Here is a 21277-nt window from a genome sequence, read left to right on the forward strand (position 1 = left end):
GATACAAGCAACTCTCACTGTTTACGTTGCGATTCCCCCGCTTTAGTTCCAAGGCTATTTGCAGGCAACCCCTGACAATGGAACTAAACCAAGATTTTGGTGTACTCAATATATGATATCACAAGAAATTATGCAATTGTGAACAATTTCGATGTACAATTTTGAAAAATTGCTACGAGTGCTATTCAAAAACCCTCAATTTTTAAATCTTCAAGTTCAATTTTATTGTGTGTAATTCGAAAGGTTACAATTCATATTTGAAAAACCAACATCTTAAATGCTTATTTCCGAAATATTTATAACTTTTGAGGATCTTAAATTAAAAATACTGTTCAATAAATGTAGCAGATTCTGGCTTGAATTTGAAGGAATCTAATTAAAAAATATTCTCTTTTAAGCGTTTCTTTCTTGAAGTCTTTTCAATCTGTCGAATTTTAATTGCCCCAAATTAACAATAGTTCAGTTTTTAAGACTGAAATATTTAAAATGGCCAGAATATTGAAAGCTTTCAATTTACTATTTTATAATATCATGCACTTCAAAATGGACAACTCTTCATTAATTAAGTTTTGAACATTTTGAGATTGTGAATTTACAATTTTCAGTTTCGATTACTTTAATTCAAAAATTTTAAACAACTAAAAAGAAGTGGGAAATGCTTGAGATTTTTTTCTGGCACGTGTTTAAACTCTGATAGTCGTTATAACTGAAACTTTCCACTAGTGCTCACCGGTGCGAAACTGATTCAGGGTATCATGTTTTATAACACAGACAGTATATCAATAATAACGAGGATAATTAGAATGTTCCATATTATTGTAAAAACTCACTTTTGTTTGCATGTTGAATCATATCTAAAAATACAAAAGCCATACTGTCAACTGTTTGTAAAAATGACAAAAAAATAGATCATGGTATAAAATAATAACATATCCGTAAAAGAAAAATGAAGCTGGAAAAAGAAATTAAATTAATACCTAAAATGTAAAGATCAAGATGTGAGGAAATAAAAAGGTAGACCAAGAAAACTGAAGAAAATAAACTTCTTGTCACGCTGTGAGAAAGAGCATTTTTGACGTTCTTATTTTCACATTTGAACAAGTTGTATAGCTCAAAATTAAACGGGATCAAAATGAAATATTTCCAATTCATGACTTGAAAGTTTAGAACAACAAATGTTTAAACTTAATGTCAATTAAGAATCAAACAATTTAAAGTTGAAGCATTTAGTATTGTTAAATTTTAAATTGGGAGATTTTAGAATTCAATGATTTTAATTTCACCGTTTAATTTATATTTTAGAAGCTAAACCACCGGATGGTGATCTAAAAACTTTTAGGTTAAATATCTAAATATTAAGTCGTTAAGTCCGGGTGTTAGTTTTTAAAATAATGGATTATAAAACTTGAAATTTATTGTACGTCTTCATATCTACACTCTACATACAGCGATTGATGACACATTTTTCTTAGTGCAGAAACATAATATTCGACTAAACATTCTTTCTATAAAAAATGACATAAAATAGAGTGTCATAGAGACATATGCTTCGTTGTTAATATTTAGAAACTCATTACTTCAATTTTCTTATAAAGAATACATCAGTGAACATTCTAATAAAAAAAAATGATTTATGTAAAGTAATATAAAAACCGAAAAATATTTATATAATTACACATAATATCTTAATTTCCCTTATATTGTTGACAACTCTTAAACATACATAATTCTTCAGATAAAGTTGCGATTCGAAAAAGAATGATTTTACTCGGAATCGAAATGTTTTAAAAATGAAAATAATTAATTAATTAAATATTTTTGCGTTTGGATAATGGAAGACTAAAATAAAATAATTCTTTTCCTCATTTTTTTGCAAATAGGGAATTAGGTTTACTCTTATCAGGGGTCAATTAAGAGGCAATAATCGCTCACGGCTAACATCAACTTTTTCGGGAAGCTATTTAATTGTTCCTTACCGTTGTTCGACCTCGAAATGCACAGGAATGACGCAAGTATATCGTAGTGCGACAACCGCAAGTGCGAGAATACAATTACCCATGCAAATGTATTACTTTGTGACGTATATTCACTTTGACTGCACACGCATGCCTCGTGATTGTCTCTAGAAATGCAAACTTTCCGACAAAATCGTTGTAATCTCGTGACTTTTCTCTTCCTTAAAGTTCAAGCACAAAACTATTAAATCCCTCCGACACGACACAGAAAGAAAATTGAACTTTTTAAAGAATATTTCAAAGATGATCTGACAATCGAGCTGACAATTGTATATTCGAAGAAATATTATCACCTTGGATCGATTTAAAACTAATGTTTATTATATTTTCATTAAATATTTTCATAACATGCTTATTTAAAATAAATTTAATCACATTTAATTTATTTATATTTTTATAAAATTGAAGGCGGCGTCAAGTCGCCTTGAAAAACTGGAGGAGCTTGAAAAGCGAATGGATTCTGATGAAAAATATTTGAATATCTCATCCCTTATTTTCGAAACGACGAGACACTTGGAGAAATTATAGAAAAAATTAATTCAAGTATAGAAATCAAGTAGTTAAATTTCTCATCTGCATAAAATCTTGCAAATTATTTTGTAAACAAAGAATAGAAAGTAAAAAGTTTGATCTATTATGCATTTATAATTATAAATAATATTATTTTTAAAGTGATTATTTGAAGTAAAGAAGTAAAATAGAGATAACATTAAATTAAATTAGACTAATTAATTTAAAACTTTAGAATATTGAATTACGTAATTTGTCATTTCGATATATATTTGTAAATTCAAGTACGTGAAGTATTTACATAATATACATAGGTTGGTAGGAACATAATGCAGCTGATAACAGGGTGTCTGTCCTGCCAGGAAAACCTGGAGATATCGATAAATTTTTATATACATACCTGCAGAAAAACCTGAAAATGTCAGGCAATTTTTGTATACATGCCTAGGAAAACCTGGAATAGTCGGGAAATTTTTTTATACATACCAGGAAAAATCTGGAAATGTCAGGAATTTTTTAAAAAGTTAGGACATTTTTCCGAGAGCGTGTATAATTTTTTTTTAAATTGCAATATTAAGTTGAATAACAATGATTCTTCATTTGTATAAGTAGCTTTATATTACTATATCGAACTATTTTGTTTGGTTTGAAATTAATTTTTTAATTGAAAATTCCACTATTCTGCTTTTGGAGGAAAATTGATCGGTTTTCGTTGTAAATATAAGTATCCGATTGAAATATCATGCATTTTTATTTAAAAATCGGTTCTTTTTGGCCGAATTAAATTGTATTTGATTAAAAAGTGAAATCTTTTTGGGTTGAAATATCAACTACTACATTTTTCGATCAGAATTCATCTTTTTTTAAAGGAAGTTTTAATAAATTGGTTGAAAGTTACTCTTTTGTTAGAAAAATGATTTTTTTGTTATTTATTCATCGTTTTAATTAAAAAATTATCTCATTCGTTGAAGAATGAGCTTATTTGTTGAAAATTCTTTCTCTCTGGCTGAAAACAATTTTTTACTGAAACTGTCACTATTCCAGATGCAACTTTAATTATTTTGTTGAAGTTTGTTTGTTTGTTGAAAATTGATATTTTTTGGTTCAAAATTCAGTTATTTACCTGGAAAAAACCTTGAATTGTCGGGGGTTTTTTTCAGGATTAGAGTATACACCCTGGATAATAATGGAACTCTTCTGTGTGAACAATTGCGAAAAAAGCTTGTTTCCTATGAAAAGCAAATTTTTCCAAAAGTTCTGTGTTGAAAATAGAGAAAGAAGTTATCGTGGGAATAATCGCACATTTTCTAGGAAGGTATATAAGCGAATCATTTGAATTGTTACATTGCACTTTTTTAATAGTGAAGCAAAAAATCGCGAAATGATTGAAGGAAGTTAATGTGTTTACATATAAATCTCTTTACGGGAAATATCAATTTTTGAAGTCTTGAGCATATGGGGAGAGCGATTTTTCAAGCTCAGCTTAGAGCCTTAGAGAGTAGCACCGTGAATAGAGATTTATCTTGTACCAATGAAATATGTTCCCTACAATTTAAAAAACAATAACCCCCTAGGTTGAAGGCATTTTAAACGTTGCCATTTTCTAAGTTCTAACCTCTAGAAATAACTCAGTAAAAATGTTTTCTTGTTTTTTGTACCATATCCACACGAATCTCAGCAAGATATTTCTTGACATGTTTCGATTCACAACAATGTTTCATACAATAACAAAGATTTTGTCCGAAAAATTTTGGGAATGATGGCGAACATGCTAACGGACGCCCCTGAACTCTTCGTTTGTAGAATAATAAAAAAAATTTATTTGGCTAAATTTAATTTATGTGTTTGTATTTTGAGGTTATGTGTGTTACAATTCTCCCCAGCTTTGCTTCCAAAGCACAAAATATTTTTGGCCAAAAAGGTGGTACAGGCAAGAAAAAAAGTAACTAATCTTCCGGAACTAACCTTGTTTGTAGAAATTTAAAAAAGTTTATTTTACAATTAATTTCTTAGTGGCAACCAGCAGCATCGGTACGACAGAGACCTACAGTATCAGAATGGCATACAGCTGAAAATAGTTCCTAACCTCAAAATAGTGCACATACATAAAATTTTTATTTAGCTGAATAAGTTTTTTGGATATTATCCATAAAAAAATAGTTCGGGGATTTCTGTTATACTATTTTATTGCATCTCCGAATTCAGTTAAAATTTAAAAAAAATTTTGTGGAAAGAAAACGAGGGGAACTGAATCCGATTTATCATACGACAAAGCATCGCATGTTCCCAGAAGTTTTAAATGTTCAATTGTATATCTAGGGCATCCAAATTTGACAGATTAATGAAGCTTTCACAATTACTCAATTATTTAGGTATTTAATAATATTGTCGCATTTAAATATTTTAAATCATAAGTTAGTGAATTAATTGTTTTTTAAATGATTTTGGTTTTTCTTATAACTATAATCAGATAGAATTTATAGCCCTTCCTTTATTTAAGCAAACATTTATTAATATACTTAAGGTATATAGGACGAACTTATCCTTATCGTTTAACGCCAAAATGATAGCTTTGAATATGGTCTTCGTTATATGCAATATTTATCGTCGATAATCTGCTACATTTGTTGGCTTTAATTACTCTTGTAACTTATATTTTAGGGGTATCGGATCTGTGCGAATTTTACCATAAAGTTGTATAGCCGTGGGAAAAACTTGGTAGATAATGAAATATTGAGCGTGATCTATTATCTCAGTTCTTAGGAAACTTCTTTAAACTGGAATTAAAGTAAAAACTATTTCAAAAGGCAGTTTTAATTTCTATTTTGAATTTTAATTTGTAAAATCGATTTAGTTATTTTAGTTAGCATGCAGCGTAGTTTTCCTGATTTCTTTCATTTTTACGCTACACAATTTTAGACAGAATGTAAGAATTTATTTTTCCAAAGAGTGACCGCAAAACATGATATCTTTAAACCTCTTTTTAAGATTAGGTTTTGGAACTTAAATGTATGCGAAACAATACCCCACGATGACACATTATCACAAAATAGTTTCCATTTAACGTGACAGTTGGTTTAATAGATTTCAAAGCACGACTTTTATGCCACTTTTATTACTCAAAATTGCTTAACGTAGTGTAGGAAAAGTGGCTGATCCAATATGGCGGATCACGTTCAAAAAAATGTTTTTATTATCATGGATCCCAGTTTTGTGGTTCAAAATGTCCTAATCTGTGGTTTTTTGGGTCCCTCAAAATGAATTTGAAGGCAGATTTTCAAAATTAAAAATGTTTGAGCCAATATGATGGACTACAGATTCTTTTCCGGCGATCCAAAAAAAAACCACTGGGCGGGAAATCTGAAGCTACCGAACTGGGTTCTACGATACTCAAAATATTTGATTTGAAGCGGTCCGCAATATTAAAACAGCCATTATGCAAACTTGACTTCAAATAAATTTTCAGCAGCCCAAGAAACCACAGAGCAGGAAATATTGAGCGACCAAACAATTCTGTTTCAAAATTGTATTTTTCAAAACAGGTTAATTTGGCGGTCACTCTGTTTAAATAGGTACATAATTTGGAAACAGTTCAATACTTCAATAAACAAAGTGGCCATTGGACCGAAGAACTTAGAAATGGCCGGTTTCTTCGATTTTCGAGCGAATATGATATTTGAAGATTATATTATATTTTACGATTTTAAACGAATTCACAATGTGATCCAATTCGTCATTGTCGCAAAGCGAGATTCACGTGAGCTCCTAGTGAATTTTTCGCAATTCGCCTCGATTAGTTTTTTTTTTCTGGGACATTCCAAATGAAATGATTTAAATTAAAAACCTATGTACATAATTAGACAATAGGGTTGTTTCGCGATTTAAGATAAAATAATTTTTTAATACATAATTTTAAGCTGAATCGAAGGTACGTTATAATTTTTTTTCTTTTGTGTAGTTCAACAGAAAAAAATTATAAAAAATTGAAGGCGATAAAACACTTATTCAAATTTGTGTCACGTGACTCAGAGATTCTCATAATTATCTATCAATATGGCGATGTGAAACTCATGATAAAGAGGTTAGGCCAAGGTCTGCTTTCAATTCAGACTATTTTGAATTGATAGCTTTAATTGTGAAGGATTATGTGACAAAAAAAGTTATCCTGTTGTAATATTTGGTCTGCGAGTCAGTAGTATGTTGAAGGAAAACAGTAAATGCAATTATTAACACATTTTAAAATCGTACATATTTAGAAATTGTTCAGTAAACAAGAATTCGTTTAAGTACTTTTTCAGCGAATTCTTTATACATACTCGTATCATAAATATATCTATTTTCGGTAGATTTTCTCTATTGGTTTTTACGAAACCCTCCTTTGAAATTTTTTTAAACAATATTTTGCGACTTCTATTTTCGATGTGCACATAATCAAAACAAAACATCGGCACAGAAAAAGATATTTAAGAATCACTGACACGTGAGCTGTGATTGGTGGAAAATCGACATCGTGATAAAAAATTCATATTTCAACATTAAATTAAAAATAGTAAACAATATGTAAAAAATGTTTTATGGGAGTTTTTATAGTCAGAATTTTATATACTATAAGATCCATTTATTGTAAATCGATGTTGTTGATATGCTGTTGGTGTTCTTTCATCTGAGTTGTTTTTGTGTTGTATAGTGGTTATTTTCTAGTGGAGATGACTTACTTCAGACAAAAAAAAATTAAAACTTCATTAAGGTCGATATAAGTTGTAAAATTAAAAGAACCATCCTCTCATGTTCTAATTCTGAATTAATTAGTCTGTAAAAAAATAAAAACATTTCTTTATAATAAAAATATTGTGAAATTTAATGAGATAGTTATTAAAGATTAAACGACATGAGAACAAAAAAAAATAAAATTTGACCTTTTTTTAGAAATAAGGTTAGAAAATATAATTCAATTGTTTTGTTATCTGGATGTCATTTTTTATGTTTGTTAAGAAATTTTGTTCTAAAATTTTCGGTTAGGATTAATGTTTCGTCAAAATTGTGAAGAATGTTCAATTGTATAGCAGTAAAATCATGTTAAAAATTAAGGAGAAAAAATTTGCGTTCTGCTCCATTTTATCGTTTCGTATTAAGAACGAGAAAATAGAGAGAGATGGTGTACAAAGGATAAGATATCAGTAGTGTAACTATAATTTCGAAGTATAAGGTTCAATAGGAAAAAATATGGAAGTTGAATATAATTGATAATTTCACCTAATTGATTATTTAACTAGTAAGAATAGGAGTATGAAAAAATTGGAGATCAAATTAAAGAATCTAAGATTATGTTATATAAAGAACTATAATGTTTCAGATCAGTTACTACATTCAGGCATTTATCACCTCCATTCTTAATAAAGATCGTTTTAGCTACTACTCTTTTAAATTGATTAGGCTCATGGTGTAGAACTTGAACATTTATCCAGTCTGTTTTATGACCAGTCTGAACCTGATGTTTTGCTATCACTTTATGGTTTTTTGGACTCTGTCTAAAATTGTCATGGTGTTCTTTAATCCTAATGTACAGTAATCTTTCAGTTTGACCTATATAACACTTTTCACATTCTAAACATTCCATTTTATAAACTACGTTTGTCAAATTAAAAGTGTCCAAAACATCTTTACCTAATTTTATGAAACTGTTGAATTTGGAATCAACTCTAGAAACTGTTTTAATATCAAAATCTTTCAGAATTCTTTTTATTCAAAGTTTACCTCTTATCGATCAAGACTAAAATTTATTTATGAAACGGAAACTGATCATTCTTTACCTTTTTAAATGTCAAAGTCATAAAAACTAATGATGGAACTATCATTACTGAATGGTATAAGAAGGGCACTTATTCAGGTAGATATATAAATTTTCTTTCTAACCATCAAATTCAACATAAAATAGTTACTGTTAAAATTTTTTTTGACACTATGTATAAATCATCACATGAGCCTTTTCCCGAAACTAACATTGATTTCATTGAAAATATTTTGTTTTAAAATAATTATCCTAAGGAATTTGTTTAAGTGCATATTAAAGACAAATTAAAAACATTTCAAGAACACGATACATCACACTTAAATTTAGGAACAGTAAATTATTTTTTGTCCAAATTTTTCGTGTCTATTCCTTTCCATTGTAGTTTATCATTTGAAATAAAAAGAATTCTGAAAGATTTTGATATTAAAATAGTTTTTAGAATTGATTCCAAATTCAACAGTTTCATAAAATTAGGTAAAGATGTTTTGGACACTTTTAATTTGACAAACGAAGTTTATAAAATTGAATGTTTAGAATGTGAAAAGTGTTATATAGGTCAAACTGAAAGATTACTTTACACTAGGATTAAAGAACACCATGACAATTTTAGACAGAGTCCAAAAAACCATAAAGTGATAGCAAAACACCAGGTTCAGACTGGTCATGAAATAGACTGAATAAATGTTCAAGTTCTACACCATGAGCCTAATAAATTTAAGAGATTGGTAGCTGAAATGTTCTTTATTAAGAATGGATGTGATAAATTCCTGAATGTATTAACTGATCTCAAACATTATAGTTCTTTATATAACATAATCTTAGATTCTTTAATTTAAATTCCAATTTTTTCATACTCCTATTCTTACTAGTTAAATAATCAATTAGATGAAATTATAAATTATATTCAACTTCCATATTGTTTTCTATTGAACCTTATACTTCGGAATTATAGTTAAACTACTGATATCTTATTCTTTGTACACCATCTCTCCTATTTTCTCGTTCTCAATACCAAACGTTCAAATGGAGCAGAACGCGCATTTCTGTTCCTTAATTTTTAAAATGATTTTACTGCTATACAATTGAACATTCTTCACAATTTTGACGGAACATTAATCCTTATCGAAAATTTTTGACAAACAGGTAACAAAACAATTGAATTATATTTTCCTACCTTATTTTCACAAAATGTCAAATTTTCTTTTTTTTTGTTCTCATGTCGTTTAATTTTTAATATCTATCTCATTAAATTTCACAATATTTTTATTATAAAAAAATGTTTTTATTTTTTTAACAGATTAATTGATTAAGAATTAGAACCTGAGAGGATGGTTCTTTTAATTTACAACTTAAATTAAGCTTAATGACGTTTTATTCCTGATGAGGAGAGTGTTATACCCTCGAGACGTTGAAAGTTTTATTTTCAATAAAGGATCTAACATCTATTCCTTTAATTTTTTTGTCGGAAGTCAGCTCCATTAGAAAATAACCACTATACACTTTAAGATCCATTTATTGGAAAAATTATACCTGACTTTTGAAACAACCCTATTTAAAACATAAATTCCTCAAGGAATTTCAAAGATTTAAAAAATTGGATTTATTATTTCAAAACTGATGCCGTAATAGTCAACAATAATATATTTTGTCAGTTTAAAACTTAATAACCTCTGATTGAAGCTTTATACATAGTACTGAGATCTTTTAAGACTTAGAGTTTCAAAATAAAAGTTGCTCTATTATGATGGCTTTTAATTTGAATGAGGAGAAAATTGTAAGCGATTATCATCTATCTAATATTATCTAATTTTTTAGGCTTTACATTTTGAATTCTTACCAATTTTAATGATTAATGCGTAGCAATTGCACAACTTTAATATTTGTTTCGAAACATTGTTCTAGAGTCTGTTTATAATATTAAATTAGTTAACATTTTTTGTTTTTATAGCTTTAAATAAAAAAAGTTTCAGCTTTGCAAGTTTCAATTTTTTAATCTTTACCACTGAGAAAAAATGGTTAAAAATCGAGGAAATTTGGGAAATTACAGGATTTTTTTAGAGTTTAGTATGTGTGTGTTTGTGTTTTAATGTCACATTTGGTTGTAGATAAATTGATGAAATTTAGCGTCTTTATTTTCACCACTAATATCTATAATGTGACAGAAAGATTTTTAAAAACATTTATTACATTTTTTCAACACTTTATAATATTCTAGAAATTGGTTTTTTATACTAAAACTTTTTTCATTCGCATAATTCATACTAGATGCAAAAATATAAAAAAAAAATTTTCTTCAGACAAATTGATTGGTCTATGATATCAATACATTTCATTGATGCGTAAGGAAGTTACGGTATTTTATGATGTTTGAAACATTTTTGTTTACCGTAAAAATTTTTTTTACTCTTCTAATTCAACGTGAGTAGTCAGTACATTTTATTGAAAGGAAAGTACGGTATGGTCATTTGACATATTTTAAAAATATGTTTTTACGCAAAAACTTATTTTATTGACATAATTCAAAATTGATGCATTGGTCTTATTCCATTGTTTTTAAGTTAAGGAACTTTTGGTCTATTATAATATTTGAAAAATCTATTGTTTTCAGCGAAACTTTTTTCATTAACATAGGTTGTAAGTTCAGGAATAAGAATAATATAACCTGTCTATATCAATACCAGGAGATTACTTCACTCATTGACAAAGCATAACTAAAACACGACGAAATAATAAGGAGATCTAACTCCGTTTTACCACTTAGCAATAGAAACATTACCGTAAGTGGTAGGCACATTACAGGAAGATCTTAAATTTTCATGCGCAGGTGCGCAGTTGTCACGTAAGTTAGAGAGGTTATGTTCATTTGTTTTGATGCAGGTGGCAACATTTTTTCAATTGCCATTTATAATTATTTAATATATTAAAGTGTATTGATCTGGACAAGTGAAGTACTTCAGCGTTAAGACTTGTAAAGTTAAAAAAGTGCATTATAAAAGTGGTAAGTATGAAGACTATAATGAAATTGTTTGATCATGAAATATTGAAATTGTAGTACATTATTATTTTTGAAATCGTATGTTGGAATGAAGGATACTGTTTTTCTCTAACACTTCCAAATATTTTTTATCGCAAAAAAACCTGTATAATAAAAAATATAACCGATTTAGTTGCCTAAGATCGCGTCAATTTGACAAACTTTCTCACTCGCACACTTTTCAATGTATGGGAAGAAGACAATTGCGCACCTGCGCACGAAAATTTAAGATCTTCCTATAATGTGCCTACCACTTACGGTAATGTTTCTATAGCCAGTTTGGAAAGGCTTCCCACTGTCAGTTGGGTCTACTTATTATTCCTTCGTGAACTAAAATTAAGAATTTGTATTTTTATTTAAGACAACTTCACACCTTATGATCCTATGGATATTCCGGTTTCTTCAATTCATGAAAATTTTGTTTCTATAATTCGAGAAACCATGGGTGGGAAATTTCAGACAATCGCGATCAATAAATTTTCAAATTCAGCTTAGTGCAGCATATTCAGATTGCTCGCGCAAAGAAAAATTTCGGTGAAACATCAATTGCGCATATCTTCAGAATGTAAAGTTTCCAAATTCGTTGTCAACGAAATGTTTTTGGTTCTATGGTGTCTTCAAATCACATCGAAACAGTTTTCATAATTTAAACAAAACATTCTAAAAGGCAACAAGTTTTTTCCGTGTTGATATACAAATAATAAAACTGTTTGATTCGAGACGAATTGATTGACCTAAATATTTTTTTTATTTCTATGTTAGGTGGGGGAAATGGTCAGAACACCCCCTGATATTTTATTCTAGAATATGCTCATTAATTTTTAATATTTAAAATAAATGTATCATTAATGTAGCCTCTGTGGAGAGCAATTATATTTTTTAATCATTAGTTATAATGTGAACAATATAAATAAAAAAATATATAAAAACAATGTGGAAACAAAAGCAGATTAATAACTTTTTGAATTCTTGAATCTTCAGAGAGCGACCTGAAAAAAGTTTTGGGTTGCCCTATTTTTCTATATATCTACATTATAAAAGTGATAAACAGTATTTTTATCAGAGGTGCTTAATTATAGACATTTTATTGCTACATTTCGCAATAAAATCAGAATTTAATTAGTCTTTGATTTAAATTAGCATATTGTTATCTGGTGCGATGAAATATCGTTAAAAGATTATTTTTCTAGAATTGCTTGATTACATCTTCCTCAGATTTATGTAACAGATCAGATCAAGGTTTTTAAACAAACCACCCAAGGATCTTTCGCTCGCGTGGCAGACGTTTACACACCGTTAATGTTCTCATCTCTCTATTATGACTAGATATGCATATAAAGTCGGCTTGCTTCGCGGATCATCTTTGTTTCCTCTCAGAATAAAGGAACTTGATCTCCAGACAAAATTGGATCCAAGGATCGTCTTTCTTCCTGAGAAACGTCTGGCCAATGCACCTTACCTTTCTCTGACGCGTGCACTAATCGGCAAGATAAAGTCTCTCACTTAATCTTCGCTTTCAAGGCTAATCATTTTTTTAGTCTGGCTTTTGATTATATAATAAATGCCCAAGAGTAATAACAAATTATATACATTTTTATTTAAAAGTAAAGAAAATGAATTACACTTTGGTTAACGCGCTTCGCGAGAAGCCTTCCAATTTAATGAACACATTCTTATCACGTGTCTAATGCTTCACACTCGGTTTTGTCCAAAATGTGAACATTTCTACATTATGTTCAACAATATTATATCAAATGTATATTATATTTATTTCTGTACCTCAGCCTAAGATTTCTGATTCAGATAATGCAAAATAATGTACAAATTTTATTCATCATTATTACTTTAATATTTGCCCCTAATTTTTATTCTCAGCTATCCTGAAAAATTTATCATTTCAATACATTTATATCATTGTCCTTAACATGCGTTGATATTGAAACAAAAGTATTTTCATTTTTTTATTTTTATAATTAAAAGAATATGCCCGCGTAGTTTGAGCGCGCCTAGGGCGCATGACTGTTGGTTCTCGCGCTTCGCGTTCGATGATGTATTTATCTCGCGCTTCGTGCTCGATTGTACATTTCTCTCGCGCTTCGCGCTTGATTATGTATTTGCCTCGCGCTACGCGCTCGGTCTTTATATTTTCGCACATTCTTGCGCAAACCTTTCAAAATTAAGACTCAAAACATCCACCACTGTAATTTTGTGATTGAGAATTCTCTTTCGTTAAAAGAGCTTAGCTCGAGAATTTGAGCGCACCTACGGAACGCGACTCATAGCCATCGCACTTCGCGCTTGGGCTATGTATTTCTCCCGCATTCGCACACAGACCTTTCGAAATCAAAGGTCAACGGACCGACAATTGTAATTTTGTGATTTTCAACTCTCGTTTGTTAAAGTACTTTCGGCTTTAACGATCACATTTTCATTACGTATCTCGTGCTTCGCACTCGATTTTGTCCCACGATTTGTTTCTTATTTTGCTTTAAATTGTGTTCTAAGCTGCGCTGAAAAATGTATCATTTCAATAAATGTATATCATTACAATTCATAATATGCATAAAAATTGAATCATACTAATTTCTATTTCCTTGTTTTTATAATTGTTTTTATTTTTGATCTTGTTTTTTACAATTAAATAAAAACTACTGCGCATCTACATATGTTATAATACAGGAACCCATATAGGGTCTTATGTCCTCTTTCGTCTTTTCTGTCCTTTTTCCAAAAATTTAATTTTTTATTTTTAATTTTATTTTTTACGATTGAAAAAAAGTCTACTCGTCCTATCGAAAAACTTTTTAGGTTTTAAAAAAGTGTAAATTTGATTTCAGGGTGAAATATCAAAAAATCATAAAAATCATGGCTTTTCAAAGTTTATCTCAGCTAATGTGCGACATTGAAAAAAATGTTCTAAATAAAAGTTGTAGATCTCATGGAAATACACATTATTTGTTGCAAGCATTTTTTTATAGGAATGCTAGTTTCCCACAAAATCAGTGGTAAATCCATTAGTTTCGGCCTATTGTCTACTTACGCTCTTCACCGCGAGAAGGTTGGATTATTTTGAAGAGCATTGTTTTTAGATTTGATTATTTTGTACGTTCAAAAAATTTTAAAATATTTTTGTGTGGCGGCAAGGCACCCTGGTGACTATTTAAAGAAATAATTTAAGATCACACCCCTACCCCTTTTCCAAAGCCTCATGGGGTTATAGACTTCTGTCACTTTCATTTTGCCGAGTTTCTCAGAAACAATCATTCCTATAAAAAAAATGCTTAAAATGAAAAATGTGTACTTCGATGAGATCTACAACTTTTATTTAAAACCTTTTTTAAAATTTTGCATAAAATATAAAATAAAATTAGAAAAATTGTTACATTTATCACTCAGAAACTTATTTTTCTTGAAGTAAAGACATCATTTTTTTCAATTAACCAAAAATAACTACAATATAAAGAACTCCATTTTTAATTTAAGAAATTTTTTATTGGAACAAGAAACCGTTTCTTCGAAACAAAGACAGTTTACGATAATTTTTTGTATTTCAGACCTGAAAACTTCGTAATCGTACAGAACTAGAGAACTAAAATTTTTAGGAAAATGAATTTATTGAGTTAAAAACTCTTCAAAAATGAAGTATACGTTATGATACAAAAATTGGTTCTTCTAATTTCTCTTTATAATTTAAAATGCTATCAGTCTCGAGCAGCTATGAGACCGGGAAACGTGGGAATTGTCAAGTCGAAAAGGTTACCCAGATTGCTTAACTTACTTATATGAGATAAGCTAAGAAAAAGGAAAGTGAATATGATAGGCATTATGATATTTGTATTTGCGGAATTAAGGAGAAAAGAACAGTAATAATTTGTTAAATAATCAATTTTATGCAAGAAAATTACTTACACCCTCATTCAAGCTTTACGTTATTTAAAAGAATTAGCGATGTTTTGGTACAAGGAAATGAATCGCTACGTTTTTTTTATAAAAATATAATTTCAAAACTTGAGAGAAAGCTTGTGTTCCCTATCTAAAGCGAGCTTGATAGGAATTATTTCGTTATTCGAGCACGGCGTTATTAGTATCGAAGAGTCTACGAACATCAAAAGGTTGAACCTACAAATTGCACTGAGGATTAGAAATCAATTCTGCTCCTTAAGGTAAGACAGATTCAAGTTAGAATTTCGAAAAAAGATTGATATGATGACTCAAGAGACATGTCGAGTAATTTTCTAGAATAGTACCTATGATTTTTATGGTATTTTTGTGGACTTCTCTTAACTAGTAAAAGTACTGGCTTATTCATGTAAAATATTTAATGAAATATACAATTATTTGTCTGCTTATTCATATAGAATACAGAAAAATTGTTTGATTTGCAATTCCTTTTTTATGAACTTCTAAAATTCGGTATGAGTGGTCCCATCCGTTACGAAAATAATAGAAACGTTTATTTTATTTTCTTTAGTATGTACTAAAAGATGAAAAATTTGAGATCTGAAGTTAGTTTGAGATAATTCTCATCATATTTAATTTAAAAATGTTTATAATACTTGGAAAATATGAAAAAAGTGGTAACGGATGGGACATAGGAGGGTGATAACAGATGGGACATTCGGCATTTCAAAGCCTTTCGTCTGACCATTACCCTAATGACGGCGCTTAAGAGATTCTAAATTTGCATTGTGGATTCTGCAGAAGAGAAGCGAAAGAATTTTGAAATTCAAACCTTTATTAGTTAAAGTGTTTTATAAATGTTTAAGACCTTGAATGACAGGGATATTCTTAACTATTATAATTCGGTCAGATTCTACTTACAGGATTCAAGGAACATCGTACGTAGTAAATTAAATACACTATTCCTAATAAGTTAATCTACACTGAAACCCCGTTTAAGATTACGCCCAGATAAGTTCACTCTGGTTTAAGTTCACGCGTTGCTTTTCGTTTAGGTTTATTTCACCTCCCCAACAAGTTGTCGATGCTCCGCCCATTCATGTTTCCCATATATATGTCAACCAATCGCATTAGCATATGGAGGGGCTCCTCTCGTGGTGAGAACGATAGTGGGAGCCCATCCTGAGTAAACCTAAGTGAGATGTTTTCATTTTGGAGGAGTAAACTTAAACGGGGTTTCAGTGTATTTGTAAAGGGATTGAAACTTATATAAAAGTATATCTTAAATGTACGAATGCCATAACTCTGTAAGTGAGCTGATACAAACTATCTAATTTCTTTTTGAACTCAGTGAAATTATTATTGTTCGTTGTTCTGACCTTATTTCATCCATATTTTGGTAACTTATAAACACATTTATCATACTGTGATTTACATCAATGTAAACATATTATCATATAATTTTCTGACTAGACTATTTCACTGAAACTTAAAATATAATTTGCGGACTTTTTTACAGATAATGGCGTCAGTTCTTAAAAAAGAGCAGATGGCCAAATCCGCCAAAGATCATTATCTTGTTGCGAAAAAATTTTGAAAAAACGACCGTTTTTTATGTACTGACTGAAGATACCTTAGAGAATAAAAAATTCCTTGATGCGAGGTGGAAAAATGTTTTAAAAGTGAAAGTGACACTCAAAGAATGCAAGACTGTCTTAGGCTCAAGCGCATTCCATCATTTAAAAAAATTTGACAATTATCGTATTGTTGTTGGGCAAACTTCGAAGTATACGCTGCATGAACTCACAATTTTCCCTTGGGAACCCGAAGTGTATTTTCAGCACCTTACAACACATATACGTTTAAAATACAGCGATGTGTACTCCGAAAGTTATTTTGAAGTTCAAATAAAAAAGTAGTGTGATATTAGTATTAATTTTATAGATATAGATGTTGATAAGCATGTAGAAGAATAAAAGTTTTAGCCCTGAGTTTTTGACAATAAAATTTATTTTTCCATTGATTAAAAATTTTTGATAACTTATTTAAATCCTACTCCTTTCAATTCTTAGTTCATATTGAAGATATATTACCTGTAAAGCCTCCAAACTAACTTCCTGATCGTACATGTCCCATCCTTTACATAAAAGAAGAATTTTATCCAAAATTCTAATTCACATATTTTCGAACTTGACATATATAAAAATAAAACTTCAACAGACAAATCCATTACAAAACAAATTGGTGTTATAACGATTCTCAATTCGCAGAGTTCTGATTGAAAGGAAAATTAAGTCTTGAAGTGAGTCCCGTACGTGTCCCATCCGTTACCTTCCTTTTCGTTTTATAACATGAAAATTATCCACCTTTATAGTATTTTAGAATCTGGAAAATTACAAGTTCATGCGTCTTTGTACAGATAGTGTAGCTTAAATAAGATTTACTGCAAATATTCCTGTCTCTAAGAGTCTAAGCCCTAAGGTCGCATTCAAGTATTACGTAACGCGCTTAGAGGGGGGGGGGGGGGCAAATGCCAGTAAAACGCGTTACTTAATACTTGAACGCTTCCTAATCCCTGGATGAAAAAAGGTTCTCTAATCCAACGGGTTGGTTCCATAAAATCAATACCTGTCCGAAAATTAAATAATCTCAACTTCGTCTTTACAAATGTACTTGAGAACTGGTGTAGTAAATAATATTCACAACGGATCACTGGATCCTAATGAGAAATGGGCGGAAAAATGTATCGAATATATTTTTTAAATTAAATTCCCTTTTAATGTCTTAGATTTTTGGAAAACCCCAAGTAACAAAGTTGGACGGAGTTTTTACTCTTGAAAAGAGTTCTTGTAGATAATTGCTTTCTGGCAGGGTTGAAGGCCTTAACGACCTTTTACAGATGCATCGGCTCGACTTATCAAATTCTAAATGGTTTGACACCAACAAGACAGTAAAATTTATCGCCGGAATGTGAGTTTTGCCAGTATTAACAGATTTTAAAAGATTAAGTTGTAAATTTTACAGCTGTAGAAAATAGATTGAGGGTTTCCGGATTGCAGTCTTGTGTACTTTCTTTTTTTTACTTTTAAAATGTTTAAGGCATAAAATTCGCAATTTATCAAGCAATATGAACACGATCGCCTTTTGCAAAAGTTATAGATTGCCGTTTTAATTTGGACCAATTGTGGGACCAAAAAATCCAGTCCCTCGGTTTGAGAAAATGTTATAAAGGTCCATCCAACCGCACTGAAAAACACTATTAGCTGGGATAACTATTTTGATTAGTAAATAATAGTACTGCTATTCAGTTACTTGTGAAAACTATTTTTGTTAGTTGGGATACGAGTAGGTGTCGTTACTATCTAATTAGGTAGACCAACTACTTTTAGTTTGTCAAATCCACTATCTGTAGCTAGTTGAAGTTACTAATACAGTTAGTCATGTCTACTAATTTGGGAATGAAAATTTTGTTCTTGTTACAGGGTCTAATTAAACTGTCTCTATACTATCGAAATCTAAATTTAAAACTCGTACTTACACTGAGAAAAATGAATAGTTGGTGCTATTACCTTCTTATTAGTAAAGCATTCATTGGTTATTACAACTATTCCGTTAGTAACACCGACTAATCAAATAGACGGCTTAGGAAGCCATTTGTAATTCTCGTAACTAATTTAAGTTAGTAATATTTTAGTAGGCAGAGTTACTAATACTTTAGTCACCTGTACCAATAATTGACTCTATAACAAATAAAAGTAGTTGAGCTTACTATTTTATTTGTCATCTCGATTAGTACGACTGCAAATGCGACAATGATGCCAACATATCTGCGATAGAATGACAGGGAATGTTCAGACATGGACGTCATAACTCGCTGTTCACTTCATGTCTCCTTTCTATATAAATTATGGGATTATGAGAAGTGATAGAAAGTTTAGGCTTCGAGAATTATATCGAAGCTTTGGAAGGTATGTATACGATATTGCGAAACCGAACGAGTTTTATGGTAAGTCTTACTAGAAATCCTAAGCTACAGAGTGCATCTGCAAATAAATATATCCCAATGGGCATGGGGACATATTTTTTTGGAACCCCTTATCAGCTGGACTGACATCAGAGTCCCTAAGACGTCCCAAAACAATATGCTTGTTTGCCCACTGGGATCTTTTCAATTTCGATTTTGATAGTATAGTGACAGATGTTTTAATTAGTCACGGTAATAAAAATAAAATAGACATACCCACGTTAGTAGATATGACTAACTGTCTTAGTAAGTTCAACTATCTCTAGATAGTGGTTTTGACAAACTTAAGTAGTTAGTCTACTAACTAAGAAAATAGTCGGTTTAGGAACCCGGCTGTAGTCCGCTTGACTAGTTTACGTTAGTAATGTTTTAGTAGTACAAGTTACTAATTAATTAGTCATCTGTACTACTAATTGATTTCTCTAACAAATTCAAATAGGTGGGGTAACTATTCTATTTGCTACCTTGGTTGGTACGATTGGAAATGAGACAAACAGCCCAACATACCTATGGTAAAACGAGGAAGAACGTTTAGAAATGACCGTCATAACTTGCTGCTCACTTTCTGTCTCGTTGAATTATGGCTATTTTTATGTAAATAATGGAAGTATGAAAAGCGTGGAAAGTTGAGGCTTCGAGGATTATTTGGAAGCATTCGAAGGTATATATAAGACATTGTACAATCAAACATCGATATCCACATTTCGATAGTGTAGTTATAGCTGGGTACTTCCCCGCTATTGGAAAACTGGCCTGTATAAAACTGTCCGAGCTTTTTTTTCAAATAGAAAACAAAGCTGGTCTAAGGTAAAGATATTGGTTTGTTTCAACGTAATCTGCAAACGGCCGCATAAATTTTGCAGTAGTTCAGGATTTATAAACGATTTTGTGAAAAGTCGCGACAGGGGACTGACGCATGTACCAGGGGACTGTCTTTGTGAAGTAAAAACTACATGTTATTACTGATTGATTATTTTCATTGTTTTTTATGTTAGAAAAATGTCTTGCAATAAGAAACATTTATGTACCTAAAGTTCTGAAGGTTCAAACGAACGAAATATATTTTCCCAATTCTATTTTATCCATAAATGTTGTTCCAATTGCAATAAACAAAATGCATTATGATTTTGTTTTAGTAAAAGTCTTACTTCTAATATAAATTAGCAAACATTTTAGCCATATTTATAGTTTACAAAGTGAAACATGAAACATTTGAAAATTAGCGTTCCTACTTTGAGGATCCAATAGTTCGAATCACGTACATTTTAGACACATAATAATACAAACTATTTAGAGTCATTATTAGTCTACATAATATAAGTCACATTTTTTTGAAAGGAACATTAATTGCCTTCAAACCTTACCTTCAATTATTTCTCAAACATATTTATGGCGAACCTTAATTTATAAAATACTCTATCCCCTTTCATTAACAAGTTGGGGCTAGGTAACTACTCTACAATTTCTTCCTTAGCTACGTCGGAGACATCCTTGTGATCCAACCTAATCATTTGTTTAGAAGTTACATAACTATTCGTAGATTCTTTTTCATTTTCACATTCAAAATCTATGAAAACATTTTCGACTGTCAGTTTGGTGTTCTCTTGATATGTCAAGCCTCCTATTTTGAAATGTTCGCACGTATCAGAATCGCAGAAACAGCTCAAACTGCTCATTTTTAGTATTTTTAAACGAACTTTTCCACTCATTTGATGAACTTTAAAGGTGCCATTGAAATGTCTTTGTGTTAAATACTTCTCATTGTCTAAATAGATTCATAGTCAACAGTGCTTATAATAATTCCAGTACACTTTTCCTGAACCGCTCTGAGAATTTTTCCATAGATTATTTATGGGCGTAAACTAATGTAGCAACATTTTTTTATATTTGGAAGTTGTTTTGGTACAGTCTATCAAGTTAAAGCGTGGGTGGCTTTACTCGCAGTCGGTAAGGTGTATCGACATGATTTTGGTGTCAAAATATTAAGAAGAGCTCCCTCTTTC

General features: G+C 30.3%; 1 protein-coding gene across 1 annotated transcript in view; it reads left to right on the forward strand.

The window, feature by feature from the left end:
• Window positions 1–21277, forward strand: part of LOC117179355 (protein pinocchio) — a 389711-nt gene that overhangs the window by 3616 nt on the left and 364818 nt on the right. The window lies entirely within an intron of this gene.

This window comes from Belonocnema kinseyi, chromosome 9 (assembly GCF_010883055.1).
Source record: "Belonocnema kinseyi isolate 2016_QV_RU_SX_M_011 chromosome 9, B_treatae_v1, whole genome shotgun sequence".
Classification (NCBI taxonomy): domain Eukaryota; kingdom Metazoa; phylum Arthropoda; class Insecta; order Hymenoptera; family Cynipidae; genus Belonocnema; species Belonocnema kinseyi.